Genomic DNA, 6,351 nt, shown 5'->3' with positions numbered 1-6,351 from the left:
ACAGAAGAGATTTTTTTTTTTTTTTGCCAGCTGTAAGCTTATTTGAATTGTAATATAAGTTAATAATGTGTGAAATACCAGTGGTGCCTACTTCTCAGTGTTCTTTTTGCCAACTGACTTCGTGAGATGATGCATATACCCAGATCGTTCATACCCACACCCAATGAGTTCCTGTCTTGCATGAAGGCCAGATATTGGAATAAATACGAAAGTTAACTATTTTAGGGGTCAAGGACAAATGGCACAGTGTTGCTTTAATTCTGAAATCCAGAGAGAAGGCCACCGCATTATAAAAGTAATTGAAAATCAATACTGATAATCACATAACATGGCATAAAAGACAGCACATAACTTTTGCATGATTTTTGTCCTAAATGTATTCCTTCAACATTAAATAATCATCCGATCAGATAGAGTAGGAACCTCAAGGGTTTGGCAATGAACTAAGCAGCTTTTGCCTTGATGCCTGGGTAATTAGGTCTCTTTGGGGGGCCCAGCATGAGAGAGGGAAGGGACTTGTACTGTCGCTGCTGTTCTGCGGCTTGTTCTCTGCGTTGTGCACCAAGCTTGTCTCTATGCTCCGGCTGAACCAACTCTTTCATCTGCCAGGTTAGTTCTTCTTTTCAATGTCAGGAGTGGTTCTCACCGAAAAAAGTGATAGGGCTAATTATGTCCCCTTGCTCAGCAATTGGCCTCATATAGTTTGTATTGCTCAGAATGTGAACTTTCTCATTTGTGTATATGTTTAAATTTGGTAGTCCGATTGCTTCTTACCCACTCTCTGCTTGGAAGGCCCTTTCTGGCCTTCTAATTAGAATCCTACCTAGTCCTCAAAGGCCTTCTTTAAATCCTGCCTGCTCTGTGCGGATTTCCCAACCGTCTCAGGCTATAGCCGTTTCCTCTTTGAGCTCCTCGTGAGGTCCTTTGCTTGATCATTTAGTCACCTTCCTGTGTTTTTTTTTTTTTAATTTTTTTTTTATTTTTGGCTGCATTGGGTCATTGTTGCTGCGCGCGGGCTCTCTCTAGTTGCAGAGAGCAGGGGCTGCTCTTCCTTGCGGTGCGCGGGCTTCTCATTGCGGCGGCTTCTCTTGTTGCGGAGCACGGGCTCTAGGTACACGGGCTTCAGTAGTTAGGCACGCGGGCTCAGTAGTTGCAGCACGTGGGCTCAGTAGTTGTGGCTCGCAGGCTCTAGAGCGCAGGCTCAGTAGTTGTGGTGCCCTGGCTTAGTTGCGCCGCAGCATGTGGGATCTTCCTGGACCAGGGCTCGAACCCATGTGCCCTGCCTTGGCAGGCGGATTCTTAACCACTGCACCACCAGGGAAGTCCCTGCCTTCCTGTGTTTTACAGTGAGCTGCCTGAAGGCAGAGACCCTGAGTTTGAAATCTCTGTGGTCCCACAGTACCTGCCTAACACAGTTTCTTGTGCAAAAAATTATGTCAGTAGATGGTGGTGATTGATAATCATGACAAGGGAGAAACATACCATGAACCCTAGGTGAATACATTTAAAGTTAGTTTGTGGGTTCTCATTTGTTTTAAATATGAAGTGGAAACTTGCAGGCAGTATTTTAAAAGTCAGAGATAACAAAGTAGATTTCTCCTTGCTTTGAATGGCTCTTGCTAGACCTATAGTTTGAATCAGAATGGATGCAAAGCAGTGTTTCTTAGCCCTGAGTAACAGTAGAATAAGCATGGGAATTTTAGACATATATGCCGATGACTGGCACTTACCTCCAGATCAGTTAAATCAGGGAATAGTATCATTTAAAAAAAAAAAAAAAGCTAACCAGATGATTTTAGTAAGAAGCCAGAATTGAGAACCACTGGTGTAAGAGAAAGTTAAAGGTCATTGAATGCATTCATCCATCTGCTGTTGGATGGCTTTCTACAGCTGGTTAGCAATGAAAGAAGAGTGCTTCTAATAGGAGGATTAAAATGGCAACTTTCTGATGCAGGCATCCATTGCCACTTCCAATCCTTCTCTCAAGCTACCAACCAAGGTGACCCACAATCTCCATTTGTCAGGGACTGTGCTAGTTTTAGCACAGAAAGTCCTACACAGTGGGAAACCCCTCAGTTGGTCACCCTACTACTAACATTCATTCTTCGGATTCTACAGAATTGCTTTCTGAAAAACTTCCTCTTGAGAAGAAGGAAAAGTATTTTGGGGGTGGGAATAGAGTATTTTATGAAAATATAGAAATAATTAGAACACTTTCAAAGCTTAGCAGCCTTGAGGGGCAGGAGACATATCAAGAAAGGAAGGAAACACATTGCAACAGGTTCTCATAGAATTCCTACAATTAAAGTGAAACAGGGGGCTTCACTGCATGTAGTTAATTAAAGAACATCAGAATATTCATTCACTTTTATCTCCGCTATGTAGATAAATTAAGAATGATTTTGTAATGTAAGAAGGCATTAAATGGAAATCCCAAATTTGTAAATATAATCAACTAAATTATAAGCTACTTGAGGCTAGTTATTTTTAAAAGTAAGAAAACAAAGACTTACTGAAGGCTACATGGAAAGTTACTGACAGAGCATCTGGCTCCTAGATCTTTTTCTGGTAGGTTCTTTGGCCTCTTTCCTACTATATCTTTTCATTCCCAGCAAACACTTTGCACAGTCTTTTCCTTTCAGATAAAAGTAAATGTTGGTAGATTGATAGAAAAAGTGAATGTATTTTACTATTAGAAATAATTTAACTGTTGGATTTGTAATTGTAGCATGAAAATGTATTCATCATGAACACCCATTTGAGTTTTATTCTGGTATCACGGTACAGTCCTGCAGTCTAAGGATTAATTTATCCCACAGTTATTTTCCATTCCAGTCACGTTGATCACCAGGCAGCCAGTCCGATCACTACATGGTTGATTCATTTCATTCACTGATTGCCAAAATTGCCAGATGTGTCCCAGTAATATGCCTGTCTTCATTGGCAGCAGTTCAGTGGATGCTTTGGTGATCAGCTGCTCAAGACATTGACGGTACCATATAGATGAAATGTTAAACTGTACTTAGAAATATCTGGTTTCACTGGAATGGCGATAGATTTTTCTCCCACTCTAAAAGTTATATGCTGCCATAGGAGAAAGCATCAATAAATAAAACTTCCCACACGTCACATTTACCTTTTTTTCCTTAACCAAACGTTTACGTGAAGTAGTAAAACTCAGAGCAGCATATTATAGAATGAGAAACTGTGGATCAGCTCATCTGTCTTTTCCAAAATATGCTCATATTTTGGGGGAAAAAAATGGGGAGGATTTGTACACGGAGAAGTTTGTAATATGCCAGGTAAAACAAAATCAAACTGCTGCCTTAAACGGGGGAGGGGGCAAGCATGGGATGAAGGGTCATATTCCAAAATTATCCAGCCACAGAACTCTTTATTGTGAACATCTGGAGGGATGTCATCCAACCTCCTAATTTTATAGTTAAATAAACTACAAAAAGGTTAAGGAACTGATCCAAAGTCAAATACTTTGTTTAACTTTTTTTCCAGGCCTCCTCCCCACACCCCTACTTTCACATTGCTTTCCCTAATTGCCCGTAAGAACTTCCCCATTGCTTTTCAGTGTCTGACAAGTTGCTTCTAGTTGACCAGCATACCAGTGATCTGATGCCTAAAAATGGAAGTGAAAACTCTTTACTTAGAAAGTGTATTTTTAGAGTTAAGGCGTCAATGTCTTCTCATGTTCTGATTTTAATAGCTTTTATTTATTGGACACCTACAATATGTCAGGTTCTTTATATGCATTTTACAATTTCATCCATATAACAACCTGCAAAATAGATAATAGTATGTCCATTTTCCTTGTGGAGAGGTTATCAGCTCCCTGAAGGTCATACATTCAATAAGTGGAAGAGTTGGGATGCAAAACAAGGTCAATCTGACTACAAAGTTTTTCATCTTATCAAGCTCGAAGATGTGATTACAGCTACATTTGAAGCATTCCTGTTGACAACATGGTTAACTTTTTAAAAGCTTATTGGCCCATAATTGAGTGTGGCACAGAATAAAGAGGATTACGTAATTTTAGGTAGACAAATTTGTAAGAAATATACTCAGAAAAATAAAAATACATTCAACTAATATATTAAAAGGATAACCAGCAAGCTGACTTAAATTTGTTTGGGGGATGAGGTGAGGAATGCATATATATATATATGCAATAAAAAGGTGAGTGCATAATTGGAAGGTGATTTGTGTATGTAATTGTGAGAATTTCTTATGTGGATAGTTTCTTGCTGGATAATGGTGTTTTTTTTTTATATGAATTTTGGGTGCAAGTTGTTGAATGAATAACTGGAGTTTCACAGCTAATGTTCAGGGCAGAAATTATTCAACTGCCTTCCAAGTGAGTGATCATTGTTTAGTTATCTTAAAGGCAGATGATTTTCTGCAGTCTCTTTTCTTATTTAATAAACTTACATAGCTTTTCTTAAAATGGTTATTTATTTAGGCCAATCCTCTCACTATTCTATTTTTAAATCATTTTCTTGATGTCTGTTTCTTTCTTTTTTTCCTCCCCCCATCCCTCCATCTCTCCCTCCTTCCTTCCCTTCCCTCCCTTCCCTCCCTCCCTCCCTCCCTTCCTTCCTTCCTTCCTTCCTTCCTTCTTTCCTTCCTTCCTTCATATTTAAAAATTGATGTGGCATCTGCCTCAAATTGACTATTGGTCCGAATTTCTAGAGCCAAGATAATAATGAGATTCTATAAAGATAAATTTATGGAGGAGTTTAACTCACTTTGCCTGGTACTCGCTAGAAAGTCACAGAGCATTAAAATGATTTCAGTAATATCCTACCTGAAAGTATTACAGTTGTTACATAGTTAGTAGTTGATTTAGGGCAACACCTAAAGTTCTCTGGATAAACTTTCTAGAGTGAAGTACATAATAAGTATTTAAGTACAAAGTAAAATTTATAAGACTGGTAACTTGTCGTTCTGTCAGATTGAACACATGCATTTATATCTTCTTATTCCAAAAATCTCCCTAAAATTTCAGCAAAGAATTTTTAAAAAACTATACACAGATTGAGAGCGAGAGAGAACAGAGGGGGAGGTGGTACTAAACAAGAGATGTCAGCAAACTTTGGGAAGATGGCCCAGTGATGGAGGGGGAGTGGCTGAGGGGTACTGAGAGAAGCCCGCAGGTTCATTCTGCAGGACCCTGGGGAGACTTAAGAAGGGTGTGAGGGTGAGCCTGGAAAAGGGGGGACTAGTTCACAGTAGTTACAGAGTAGTTAGTAGTTAGTAGTACTTAGTGGAATGGAGTGCAGGGAATAGCTCGGCCCTGTTCCTCTCCCACCCTCGCACTGCCACTACCAAGTCTCCATCCCTGCTGGAGGCTTGAGGCATAGTCTTGGGCTAAATTGAATCAGAGATGCTCTGGACTCAGGGAAACGAGGCCCAGGATAGAGAGGTGAAACCAGGGGAATTAAGTGAAACTCTGTAGAGTAAACAGGTGAGACCCTCCTGGACTGTTCTACAATGTAGCTCCCAAAGCACCTGTAGCCAGGGCCAGGCTCTTTGTTTTGTTATTTGATTTTTATTTTATATCGGAGCATAGCTGATTAACAATGTTGTGTTAGTTTCAGGCGTACAGCAAAGTGATTTGGTTATACATATACATGTATCTATTCTTTTCCAAATTCTTTTGGGACAGGCTCTTTAGACAGGAGTTTAAAAGATTCTTATCTGGAGAAACTGAATGACTCAAAGAAATGACCTGACTGGCATTTGGAGTCCCTATTGGAATGGCTAGATTGCTACCCAGTTACCTCATGGGACGCCTACCAGGTGATAGGCACACCCTGCCAGGGTTTCTAATCAGTTGTGTAGGGACTCACTGTACCTAAATGTAAGTAAATTCTATATTTTCTTTATATATAAGTGTTACATATATATGTGAAAGTCTTAAATATAAATGAATAGTGAGAGGATCACCAGATATTTGAGTATGGCTCCCAACATAAAATATAGAGTAAAATATCGAGATCAAAACAGAGAGAAACGGGTTGGGGGGCTTGGAAAAATATAGATAATCAAGAAGCGAAAGAAGAGCTTTTAAAAATCTATAATATCTTCAGAAAGGTGGGAGACAATATTATGTCCATGAAATAAAAGGTAAATTCTATAAAAAAGAAACACTCAGAAAATAAGAAGGAGATCTTGGAAATTAAACTCAGAGTTAAAAAAATATATATATTCAGAGGTGTAAAAGGTAAAGTCAAGCAAACTTTCTAGAAAGCAGATTAACAGGCAAAGATGGATAGTGGGGTGGGAAAAAGAAGGTAAAAAAGGTATTGGATCAGTCCACAAGGTTCAGCATTTCACTAC

The 6,351-nt window shown here is 39.3% G+C and overlaps 1 protein-coding gene across 2 annotated transcripts in view; it reads left to right on the top strand.

Moving 5' to 3' along the window:
* ENOX1 (ecto-NOX disulfide-thiol exchanger 1) overlaps positions 1 to 6,351 on the top strand; it is a 625,875-nt gene that overhangs the window by 342,492 nt on the left and 277,032 nt on the right. The window lies entirely within an intron of this gene.

This window comes from Balaenoptera physalus (genome assembly GCF_965194825.1).
Source record: "Balaenoptera physalus genome assembly, chromosome: 18".
NCBI lineage: Eukaryota > Metazoa > Chordata > Mammalia > Artiodactyla > Balaenopteridae > Balaenoptera > Balaenoptera physalus.
This window is presented reverse-complemented; position numbering and strand designations above follow the sequence as displayed.